Genomic DNA, 13284 nt, shown 5'->3' with positions numbered 1-13284 from the left:
ATATTTAGCATCATTTCCTTATTTTCCATCTATATCACTTCTTTGGTGAGGTGTCTGTTCAGATATTTTGCCCACTTTTATTTTTTTTTCTTTTTTTTTTTAATTTTATTTAATTTTTAAACTTTACATATTTGTATTAGTTTTGCCAAATATCAAAATGAATCCACCACAGGTATACATGTGTTCCCCATCCTGAACCCTCCTCCCTCCTCCCTCCCCATACCATCCCTCTGGGTCGTCCCAGTGCACTAGCCCACTTTTAATTGGATTATTTTCTCTTTTTTGGATTTTTAAAGTTCTCTATATATTTTGGATATCCTTCCTTTATCAGATTTGTGTTGTCTAAAGAGTTTTTCTTAATTTGTGGCTTATCTTTTCACTCTAATCTAAAATTTCATAGAGCAGAAAGTTTTTATTTTAATAAATTCATATCTGTTTTTCTTTCTTTAATAGGATATTAAATGTATTCTTTCTGTAAGAAAAAGATACCTATTTGGAATCGTGTTATGTTTTATAAATGTTTATAGGTAAAAACAGCCATATTTGCTCAATACTTTACTTTTTGCCCTCATAATTGTGATGATTTATAACTTATAATGATAAGGGAGAATTATTCCCTCCAAGAACTGTTAACCATGAAGAAAAACATTCTATTTTGAACATTATGTTGCTGTATTTGAATTAGATATTTCTACCTGTATGAATAGAAAAACGTTCTCCTCAGAATTGGGATTCACTACTCAACAGGAGCATTTTTAACTTGGGCACATGCAGTATTTTATATGTAGATGACACACCACACAGTGGCCGTACTATATGGCAGTGCTTTAAAACACAGGATGACTGTGCTGGGAGGTGATGGATGAGGGGAGGGACCTTTTAAATGACAAAGTACATTATAGAAAGAAGTTTTTACTCTTAAAGTTTTGTCTGATTCAAGAACCTTGTCACATCACACACTGGCAGTAAGGTGACAGAATTTATATATTCAGCAATCTCTCTTTAATGGCACAATTTTAATAATATCTGAACAAGATACTGTAGTAAAATAATACAGAACAATCTAGTATAATTTTTCTTTTTATGTTGACTTAGCTTTACCTGTATTTTGTGGATTTTTCTGTTGCCACAGTGCATGTATGTATATATGTTCACCTACACACCAAGCTCATACACAGACCATAGAAATGAGAACTTCAAACTTTGCTGAAACTAATTTATTTTTCATATCATGCAGTTTTCCATAATTAACAAAACTACCTTATGGGAATCATACAGCAAACGGGAGCCTTTTATTATACTGTTTAAAAAGCCCGTAGAATGGGTGTGCCCTACATATGACCACAGCTTTAGAGAATGACATCTTGGCAGGAGAAGCCAATACACAGTTACATTTGGGTGGCATTAACAGGCTATCATTTGGAGTTTAGTAGAGGTAAGAAGCATTCACCTTTGCTTTTTACTCCTGCGCTCCTGCTTTCCTCTTTTTTCCCCCTTGCTTTATTGAGATATAATTGACAAATGTGTGTTAGTTGCTCAGTTGTGTCCCACTGTATGCAACCCCACAGACTGTAGCCTACCAGGCTCCTCTGGTAGTCCATGGAATTCTCCAGGCAAGAATACTGCAGTGGGTTGCCATTACCGTCTCCAAATTGACAATTGTAGGATGTTTAAAGTATCCAACATGGTGGTTTGATAAACATTATGAATGGATTCCCTCCATCAAGTGAATACAACCATCACCTCATGTATTATGTGTATGTAGGTGTGAAAGAGAAAATTTAGCTTCTACTCTTAGCAAATTTCAGCTACACATCACAGTATGATCAACTTTGGTTACCATATTACACATTAAATCTTCAACCTTTTATTCATCTTATTACTGAAAGTTTGTACCCTTTTACAACATCTCCTGATTTCCCCAACTCCCCCAGCCTCTGGCAACCACTTTTCTCTTCTGTGAGTTTGATTTACCATTTATTTATATATTTTTGTTGTTGTTCTTGTTCAGTCACTAAGTCATGTGTGACTCTTAAGCAACCCCATGGACTGCAGCACGCCAGGCTCCTCTGTCTTCTTCTGTCTCCTGGAGTTTGCTCAGATTCATGCCAGTTGAATCAGTGATGCTATCTAAGCATCTCATCCTCTGCTGTCCTCCTCTCCTTTTGCCTTCAGTCTTTCTCAGCATCAGGGTCTGTTCCATTGAATCAACTCTTCACATCAAGTGGCCAAAGTATTGGAGCATCAGCATCAGTCCTTCCGGTCACTATTTAAGATTGATTTCCTCTAGGACTGACTGGTTTGATCTCTTTGATGTCTGAGAGACTCCCAAGAGTCTTCTCCACTGAAGTTCAAAAGCATCAGTGTTTCAACACTCAGCCTTCTTTATGGTCCAACTCTTAAATCTACACGTGACTACTGGAAAAAACCATAGCTTTGACTAGACGGACCTTTGTCGGCAAAGTGATGTCTCTGCTTTTTAATATGCTGTCTAGGTTTGTCATAGCTTTCCTTCCAAGGAGCAAGCATCTTTTAATTTAATGGCTGCAGTCACCATCTGCAGTCATTTTGAAGCCCAAGAAAATAAGATCTCTCACTGCTTCCACGTTTTCCCCTTCTTCTTGCCATAAAGTGATGGGACCAGATACCATGATCTTAGTTTTTTGAATGTTGAGTTTCAAGCCAGCTTTGTCACTCTTATCTTTCACCCTCATCAAGAGGCTCTTTAGTTCCTCCTCACTTTCTGCCATTATAAGTTTTTAGACTCCACATTATAAGTGATACCATGAAATATTTTGTCTTTCTCTGTTTACTTCAGTTGTCATAATACTCTCCATGTTTGTGTCACAAATGATAGGATTTTCTGCTTTCTAAAGACTGAATAATATTCCATTTTATGTGTATTTATAAATATTTACATAGTTATATATATACATACATCACATTTCTTATCCAGTCATCCAGAGACAGACACTTAGGTTGTTTCCATATCTTGGCTGTTGTGATTAATGCTCCACTGAACCTAGGAGTATAGGGGTCCCTTCAAGGTAATGCTTTCATTTATTTTGAATGTGTACCCAGAATTGGGATTGCTGGATCATATAATACTTTTGTTTATAACTTTTCTTCAAGTAGCCTCTGTACTGTTTTCCATAGTGGCTTTATTAGTTTATATTCCCACCAACAATGTACAAGAATTCCCTTTTTTCCATATCCTTAATAGCATTTATCACCTCTTCTGTTTTTGATAATAGCCATCCTAACAGGTGTGAAGCAACAACTAACTATGGTTTTGATTTGTGTTTCCCTGATAATTGGTCATGCAGAGCACCTTTTTATGTTGGCCATTTGTATGTATGCCATGTGGAAGAAAATAACTGTCTGGCCTTTTCCCCATATTTTAACTGAGTTATTTGGTTTTTTGATGTTGAGTTGTATCAATACCTTCTATATTTCTATATGTTAGATATTGACCCCTTTTCAGATATATAATTTGCAAATATATTCTCCCATTTAGTAGGTTGCCTTTTCACATGTTGATGGTTTCCTTGCTGTGTAGTAGCTTTTTAGTTTGATGTAATCTTACTTGTTTATTTTTGCTTTTGTTGCATTTGCTTTTAGTGCCAAATCCAAAGCATCATTGCCAAAACGATTGTCAAAAGAGCTTACTCCTGTATTTTCTTCTAAGAGTTTTATAGTTTCAGGTTACATTTAATCCATTTCCGGTTGGTTTTTTATGTGGTGTAAGATATGAGTCCAGTTTCATTCTTTTGCATCAGATCAGATCAGATTCCCAGCACCATTTGTTGAAGAAGCTATCATTTCCTGATTGTATATTTTTCACTGCTTTAAGAAAATTAATTGACCATATATGCATGGGTTTATTTCTGGGCCCTCTATTCTGTCTCATTGATCTATGTGTCTATTTTTATGACAGAATACTGTTTTGATTACTTTAGCTTGGTAATATAATTCGAAATCAGGATGTATGATGCCTCCAGCTTTGTTCTGCTTTCTCAAGACTGTTTTGACTATTCAGAGACTTTTGTGGTTCCATACAAATATTAGGTTGTTTGTTTCTGTGAAAGATTTCACTGGAATTTTGGTGGGAATTGCACTGAATCTGTAGATTACTTTGGATGTATGGACATTTTAACAATACTAATTCTTCCAGTTTATATTCTTTAAAAAGATATAAACACAGTATATCTTTATTTGTGTCTTCTTCAGTTTCTTTCATCAGTGCCTTGTTGTTTTCAGTGTACATACAGATCTTTTACCTCCTTGGTTAAATTTATTCCTAAGTATTTCATTCTTTTTGATGCCATTATAATTGAGATGTTTTATTAATTTCTCTTTCTGATCATTCAAAGCCGGAGCACCAGATGTGTATACAAACTCCTTCCAGGGAGATACTGGCAACTTAGTTTCATTGTTTGAACTGGCCAAAAAGAAGGTGGGAGAAGTGTTTGCAGGCCTCCGCCAAGAATTGCAGCCAGCTCCTATATGTATGCTACAAGTACAAGCTGGACCCTTGGGCAGCAGTTTGTAAAGTAGGCATTTAGACCCCTTTCAGAGAAGGCAATGGCACCCCACTCCAACACTCTTGCCTGGAAATTCCCATGGACAGAGGAGCCTGGTAGGCTGCAGTCCATGGGGTCGCTAAGAGTCGGACACGACTGAGCGACTTACTTTGACTTTTCACTTTCATGCATTGCAGAAGGAAGTGGCAACCCACTCCAGTGTTCTTTCCTGGAGAATCCCAGGGACAGGGGAGCCTGGTGGGCTTCCGTCTATGGGGTTGCGTAGAGTCGGACATGACTGCAGCGACTTAGCAGCAGCAGCAGCAGAGAAGGACTGGGAGAGATAAGTGTTGCTAATGTATCCCTGTACTGAGTCCTGGGGAGTGGGAGGAAGGGATAACTACAGTGATTACTTATGCACCAATGAAGCATTGCTTCTTTGTTTGCTGTAATCTTCTGGGTCTTATGGACACCAGCCAAGCCAGGTGGAAGTCTTAAAAGTTGAGGCCTTAGATGTTCAGTCCAAACCCTTGCTCCTCAGGGAGAAGCTGAGAGTTTGGAGTTCTCTTCAGGTTTTATGGCCCTGGGCCAGGAATGAGGTTTATGATGAGTGCATCTAAGCCTTTCCTACCCATTTCAATGTGGGTATTTTCTCATTCATTCTATGTATACAAGTCTCTCAGCTTATTTCTGGATTTCTTTCATAAGTAATTGCTCCTTGTGCATTCAATGTGTACGTGGGAAGAGGGAAGTTCAGAAAACTTCTTGGTTGTCATCTTGCTCAACTTCCCTCTTGCTTTCCTTTTTATAGTATAAAATCCCAGTTATTTTACTGGTATCGAGCACTGTAAGGGATGAGCAAAGGCCAGACCAGAAATGGATATGTTTCTTTGCCAGGGTTCTGTTGCTTATGTTAAAAAACTAACATGCCAAAAAGAAGTTATAATAGAACAGGATGTAACTTATGGTCTAGATTCATCTTTCTGTGTTTTTTTTTTAATGAGTAATTTGGAAGCTTTGTTTGAGGACTGGTGAGCTTAAGCAAAACTCTGAGAAATAATGGTTTTTTTTAACCTGGGGAGACAGGCTTGTTTTTCTTAGGACTGTTCAGTTTCTTATTTCTCTGAAGAGACCCATGGACTTCATTTGCTGAACTTATTAACAACAGTCTTCTAGCATATTAAAGATTGAAGTTTCACCTGCTACCAGTTTAATTTCCTGTGTAATACCTTGTCTTTAAAGCACTATGCTTCGCTTTTCCTGCTCTCTATCAGCTGCAGAGCTGCTGTTGTCTCCCTTGTTTTAAAGGCTACATTCTCTCTACCCATAAAATGGGGAAGGACTTCCCAGGTGGCACTAGTGGTAAGAACCTGCCTGCCAATGCAGGAGACACAAGAGACTCCGGTTCCATCCCTGGGTTGGGGAGATCCCCCAGAGGAGGGCATGGCAACCCACTCCAATATTCTTGCCTGTCAGTCCATGGGCTACAGTCCATAGGATTCCAGAGTCAGACACAATTGAAGTGACTTAGCACACATTTCTTATTGGGTGGGAAAACAAATATATTTAGGAACATTTTACAGAATACCTAAAGCTTCAAAGAACTATTCATCTTAGTTTAAGTCTTTTGTACCCACCCACTCAGCTTAGTTATAACTTCTTCCAGAAAGTCATTTCTAACACTTGTAGCTCAGATTAGATACCTTCACTCTGTATCCCACGGGTTTCCCTGGTGGTTCACGGTGAAGAATCCACCTGCCAATGCAGGAGACCCCAGGTTCAGTCCTGGGTCGGGAAGATCTCTTGGAGAAGGAAATGGCATCACACTCCAGTATTCATGCCTGGGAAATCCTACGGACAGAGGAGACTGGCAAGTTACAGTCCATGGGATTGCAAAGAGTCAGACGCGACTTAGCGACTAAACAACAACAAATGTATCTCGTAACACCTTGCACATTTTCTGTTCTTATCTAGATTTTTTGGTTTTTTGTTTAAGCTTTGTGGAGAGCGAATCAGTAAAACTAGCTATACTTGGTTTTAAGAATCTTGACTTATGAGTTCGGATCCACATAGGCCAGTAATTTTGGTAACTTTAAGCTAAAACAGGTTCCTCAACCTAGCATTTGGTGATGATGGGAGAAGTTGTCGAAAATATCTTAACATATGCAGCATAATAAAGCTCTAGCAGATTTTACTTTCTTATCTTTCTTGTAATAGTTTCTGATAGTTTCTCATTCCTCCAGTATGGCTATGATAAATACTTTGGATCACTTTGGAAGCTCAATCAGTAAAAACGTTTTTAAGCTTCTCTGTGTAAGCTGACAAGGAAAAGTCATTCTTTTCAGATTGTCACTATTTGTCTGACTTGCTCTTGTCTGACTTGCTTTTCAATTGAGAATAAATAATAAGGAAGACTAGGAGGTGACGATTACATCAGTTACTCTTAGAAATTATAAAAGCAAAATATTGTCTAAAAAAATTATCATGTTCTTTCCATCTCTTCATTCCAATCCAGAACTGTGTTTCTCCATGGAAGCTTTATTTTAGAATTCAGTGTTAATCTTTTCTATCATTTTTGAAACTAAAGAAGAGTAGTTTCTGAAAGATTTTAGTAGCCAAAACTTGTTCTCTCCTTCAAATAAAACTTTTTGTAGAAAGTTTTGTTCGTTGTTTAGTCATGCAGTCATGTCTGACTCTTTGAGACCCATGGACTGTGTAGCCCACCAGGTTCCTCTGTCCATGGGATTCTCCAGGCAAGAATACTAGAGTGGGTTGCCACCAATTCCTTCCCCCTGGGGATCTTCCCGACCCATAGGTCAAACCCACGTCTCCTGCACTGGCAGGCAGATTCTTTACTACTGAGCCAAACAGGGAAGCCCCACGTAGGAAGACCGTTAAGATAAGAATGAATCTGCTTTGGTTGGGGCCTGTCCCACCTATATACCTTTCCCTCCTTTTCCTGCTGTGACCTCTGAGTCACCTTGCAGACTGCAGAGTGTTTTAAAAACTGTTTCACTAACTAAGAAAGCTACTGACCACATGGCTTATTTCATTCTTGTTTCTCAGAATTATAACCCGAGTACTTATTATTTTCTTGAGCTCAAGAAGCAGAACATGCTTGTAAGGTTTTGTACCTCTGTGTGTGAAATGCACACTGAAATTCCGTCTTGACAAGTTTGCACCTATCTGATTATAATAGTCTTCTTTTTAATGAAATGTCTTTGCTACAGTTTCAAATAAAAGTTGGAACTTCCAGTTTTTACATTCCTGACATTTTTAAGTTTGAAATTAGTAACTCATATTTCTTTTCCCGTGTATACATGAGCTGAGGCAAACATTGAGCATCCAAATATCATGTGTTAGGGGAGGAGAGCCTGCGGTTCAAGTACTCCTTGTACAACATCCCTTGTCCCTCTTAATACTGTCCTTTCTTTTTCCCATGTCACCCCTATAAAAGAAACCGTTGACAGATTTATAGTTTTAAATAGCTTCTCAGATACGATCTTCTCTGGTAAATAAAGCTAAAAGATGAAGTTAAAGAATAAAAACAGATAACTGAATGCTATGAGAATTTGAGTTTTTGTATAGTGTAGTCATTATGTCTTTCACATTGGAATGGAACCTGCCTGTTTACCTTAAAAATGTAAAACACGAAATAGTAGAGCCTGGCAATAACCTCAGTTTGAAAAGTGATTTATCATTGTTGAATATTAAAAATGCCAACTTGTCTTTATTACCTGTATACTTTCTAGGGGAAGGGTATTCCCTAATGAAACTTTTTATGAAATGAGTTAATGTTTAATATTTATTTGTAAAGCTCAGAAATATAATGAAGAAATAGCTATAAATCTTGTGTGCTTTGTACATCAAAAAATTTAGGTTCATGTTGCTTTCCCATTCACCTGTTCATTTGGGGTTCTTCAATAAAATAATGCAGAAAACATAGTTTGAACTTAAAAGAGGAAAATAATGTTTTAAAAACTCCACCTTTTATATCCCTACCTGTAATTTTAAGAATTAAAACCCTGAGCAACAGTGTGTCTTGGCAGGCAAATTATTTTAACCTGAAGCTTGATCAAAGTACAATTAGAAGAGCACTCTGAATTATAGCTAGAGATATTATTATCTTCTTATGCTCAACCTAAAAAGCGGATGCACAGATTACCTTTTCAACTCAGGATGTTTTCATCTTTAAGACCATGAAAAGTAGTGTACATGGGAAAATCAGTATAACAGTCCATCATTTTTATCCCTCATTCATTCTCCAAGGATAGTTTCTGTGACACCTGTGAAGAAGCTTATCATGGAGCTATGTGCACATAGGTAATAGGATATACCCAGATTTAGCATAATTGATGAAATCCTTGTAGTGTACTGCAGCGCAGTGCTGGAGAGTGACTAGCACTCCAGGGAAGTCCCTCGCTAAGGAGTTACTTCCAAGGCCAAAGTATTACTTAAACATAACTTTAAGGAAAATTGTGCCTTCCCAGCTTGGCAAGAAAATAATACTTGGAATAGTGTAAGCATGTTCTTCAGTTCTTTATCTGCTTCTGGTTTTCTGCCTATAGAAAGAGTTAAAAAAAAATATCCATACGTTTTTACTTTTCTTCTTTTGGTTTAATTTAATGAGGATTCTTTTGTTATCAAGGGTTGACAGCACTGGTAAATTCCTGCCAGCAGGAACACAGCAGTGCACAGTTTCAGGGGGGATCCCTGTGAATATTACCCCTTGACTCAGACAGGACTCAGTCACTGTGGCCTTATTCGGTGTCCTTGCTTGCCAGCTTCATTTTATATAGCTTTCCATGAAAGGTTCATGGCTTGAAGGATGTCCTAATCCCTGTGGGTTAAGTTTCCTCCTTTTCTCCTTTGGCTTACAGCTAGCTTACCCATTACTGAGAACAAATCTTTGGGTACTTGAGATTCATTGTTCATTTGGTGAAACTGTGGTACACGTGTGTGTGTGTGTGTGTGTGTGTGTGTGTGTGTTAGTCGCTCAGTCATGTCTGACTCTGCGATCCCATGCACTATAGCCCACCAGGCTCCTCTGTATGTGGAATTCTCCAGACAAGAATACTGGAGTGAGTTGCCATTCCCTTCTCTAGGGGCTCTTCCCAATCCAGAGATCGAACCTAGGTCTCCCACATGACAGGCAGATTCTTTACTGTCTGAGTCACCAGGGAAGTCTATGATGCACATACATTTGAGTGAATTTAAGGTTTTCATTTGCCATGTGCAACTTACACTGAAAAGTCATCTGGTCCTACAGTTGAAATTCTGCCCTGGGCATTCTTAATATTTCAGTTTTGTTTTTTTTTTTTCATCATCCAAGATGGTATTAATTTGAGTCTGTTCATTGGAGCATGCATATGATTTACCTTTAGTAATTTTGAAAAGGTTTCACATGCTGAGAATCACAGTGTCATTAACAGTAATGCACTGTAGTACACAGTGAGATTCTTGGAGGCGTTGGGAAGAATGATCTTTCCTATCAACCAGTCAGCAAAGGCAGTGCAAAATTTCATCACTCAGTCTTGCTGCTCAGATAATACCAGTAGTTGGGGTGACATTGTTGAACTTCTTTCTGCTAGAAAATATCTTGCTTTTTGTTTTCAAAGATGGCTGTTGACAGATAATTCATTCTCTATGTGTATGGATATAATGAAAATACTTCTGTGAATTTAGTAGACCAAAATCCATCTTTAGGACTTCGCTACATATTTGTAAAACTTATTAAATAGTTGTACATAACTGTGTCTCCAACCTATGAACTTCCTTTCTTCATTCCTTTACGCTGTTCCTGTTTAACAGTGTATTCCCCCTCAGTCTCCAATATTGGATGCTAAATGCCTATAAAAATTCATTTGGAGTTGCTTTGTTTATAGTTGTCTCATATCAGAATTCCATTTATCAGCTTCAGTTTTTTACTGGAAGACATTGCAAGGAACAGCTGGAATTTTAGGAGTTAGAAACAAATTACAAACGAAAGTGGACATTTCCACAAGTAGAAACATAAGGATGTGTGAGATAGAAGCCTCCTAAACCACTCACAATGACTTCCACTTGAACTAGGTTATAAATAATTTGCATTGGGAAAAAAATAGTAGATAAATCCATAGCCACATCTTCACTATACACTCAGTAATCAGGTAATAATGATATTAGTAAATGTTTGCAACAGTTTTGTTGAACAATTACTATGATATTGCTAGACAACTAGCAATAATGTCATGTAATAACTAATTTAATACAATAAGCCTAATATAATTTGTTGTTTAATTTTTAATACAATAATCCTATGAGACACAAAGTTATTTGATTTAATACAATAACCCTATGAGAAAAAAAAAAAACAGTACACTCATTTTACAGAGGAAGAAACTGTAGCTTAAAATAGTGTTTTTAAGATCTCACAGATAAAACTGGGAGATCCAAGATTTGAACCCTACTAATACCCCAAAGCCTATGCCCTTAAATCTTAATTTCCTTGAATATCCATTGTTTCTTTAGGATGGTTTTGAATGCTTTCAGTAAATGTGTGTGTGTGGCTGGGAATTTGTGTCTATTAAGCTTCTGCTCTAGCTTTTTCTTACTTTCTGACCAGCTTGATAATCTAGTCTCATCTTCAGTATCACAAGGAATTAATCTATATAGTATATTAGTTGTAACTCAGTGTCATCTTGAAGGGTTTTTTGAATTATTTTAATAGTTGCCCTTCTGCAGTGATCTGAAAACACCACTTACATTTACCAGAAATAATGCCTTTCTAATGCCTGTGTTAAAGCTTCAGAATCTTAGAATGAATTGATTGATCAAAGAAGACTATTAGTGTCTGGCCTATAGTTTGTTCTTAATAAATGTTTGATGAGTGAAAGACCTCATGCATACAGTGTTACTTTTGTGAAAGTTTACCACACTGACCACTCTACCGTCTTCTCTGGAAAGAAGTAGTATGTGTCCTTTTTGGAATATCTGAAACTATTTTATCTTAACTGTATTAAGAACAAGCATTTGTTTGAGTCCCAGGCATTTGCCAAGATAGTCACTGGAGATAAAGAGACTTCTCCCACTGCCTTTTACCTTGGGTTTGAGTTTTGATATTTGATGATAACAAGTTGGGATCAGTGCTGGTCTGGGCAAGGTTCAAATTAATTATATAAAAGTGTACATCATTTTTTAAACCCTATCATATCCTGTTACCCAGTTCTCTAGTTCAGGTGCTCTAGGCACTGATTTAATCTGGAAATGATAATTGGACTCCCCACTAGAATAGTCCATGTGTTTTGAGAGGCTGTCTGGTAATGAGAGGATGTCATTCTTATATGAAAGAACTTGAGGCAAGAATCCAGGATGAAGAACTTTGGGTGATCTCACCAGAGTCCTGGCAACACTGTGATCTGAATCATTTTGGTCAAAGTCAAGTTTCCTGAGGGTCATAATTTTCAGTAAGAGGAAGAATCCCAGAGTAATTTTCTAGATGGGTCTAAATAAAAGCACAACTCATTGGTTGCGTAATTGAACATGTTTGCTCTTCTTGAGTTGTGCAGGTATATTAACTTTCATATCCAAGTCTGTCAGAACAGTTTTTATTTTAATTGAATTATGTTTATGTTAATTTTCTCTGCAGTACCTTTTCCTCAGAAAGACCCTTGGATAGTTGTCTTTTTTTTTTTTAACCCCCTTCAGTTTCCACCATTGTCAACTCACTTGTGTTCCAGTTAAGTGGAAACAACCACAAACAGCCACACTTTGTGAAATAACCCATTTCTACCCTTGAGTCTACTCATTTACTCTTCTGATACATGACTTTTGGGGCCTGCAGAACCAAGGGATGAAACCTCTGGAGGTAATGTTGATGCATTTATAAGCAGTGTTTGCATAAGGTTCTGGTAGCCTCTTCTGTCCATGTTTGGTTTGGTCTTTTAAACTGCCTTACCTACCACTGTTCTTTTGTTTTTGTTTTGTTCATCATTTTAGTCTGTTTACGACCAGAAAAATGACTTGGGAGGGAAAGGAAAGTTTTATGGCAATCCTTATATTCTTAGCTAACTGACCTAATTGGCTTATCATTTAATTTTTGTTTATGAAAGTATAAAAACATAAAGCATGTGATAAATGCCGAGTTAAGGTACTGATACTTTTCCTTAAGTTTGTACATTCCAGAAATTTGTTATGTTTCTACATTAGGGGAAGTTGTGTGCTTAAGTTTTAAGGGGAAATTTTATGTCTTAATCTATATGTTTCTTATTAAATGGCATTTTGTGGATGTTGAAATAAACCCCTGGATTTAGGACCATGGTAAACAAACCTGAAATTATTAATTTTTCCCTTACTGTGAGTTTATATTACTTCTGATTGAAATGACAGTTTTTTTTAAGCTTCAGCTAGAAGGAATAAATAACATATAAAAATATACACAAATTGGAAGTATAGCAGAGAGATGAAAAACTCAGTGTCTTGAATGAGGCAATCCTGGATTTGAATCCCATCTCTGATATTTACTAGCTCTGTGACCTGGGTAGTTTTCTCATATATATAGTCATTGTAGTAATAGTAAAAGAAGAATAACTACCAGAGGTGTGGAAGCAACCAAAATGTCCTTCAGTAAGTGAGTGAATAAATAAACTAGCGCATCCACACAGTGGAATCTTTCTTATTCAGCACTGAAAAGAAATGCACTATCAAGCCATAAAAAGACCTGGAGGAACCTTAAGTGTATATCACTAAGGAGCCAATCCAAAAAGGTGACATACTACGTAAT

At 37.2% G+C, this 13284-nt stretch overlaps 1 protein-coding gene across 6 annotated transcripts in view; it reads left to right on the top strand.

Annotated features, from left to right (window-relative positions):
• AFG2A (AFG2 AAA ATPase homolog A) overlaps nt 1-13284 on the top strand; it is a 332309-nt gene that overhangs the window by 283191 nt on the left and 35834 nt on the right. Inside the window, exon 16 of one of the 6 annotated variants that reach the window (XM_070770145.1) lies at nt 1-13284. This exon is cut by the window's left edge and continues 17025 nt beyond it. The exons of the other annotated variants lie outside the window; for them this stretch is intronic. The gene's annotated coding sequence lies outside the window, so the exon portion shown is untranslated. 6 annotated transcript variants of the gene reach the window in all.

The sequence above is a fragment of the Bos indicus genome, chromosome 17, assembly GCF_029378745.1.
Source record: "Bos indicus isolate NIAB-ARS_2022 breed Sahiwal x Tharparkar chromosome 17, NIAB-ARS_B.indTharparkar_mat_pri_1.0, whole genome shotgun sequence".
Taxonomy (NCBI): domain Eukaryota; kingdom Metazoa; phylum Chordata; class Mammalia; order Artiodactyla; family Bovidae; genus Bos; species Bos indicus.
This window is presented reverse-complemented; position numbering and strand designations above follow the sequence as displayed.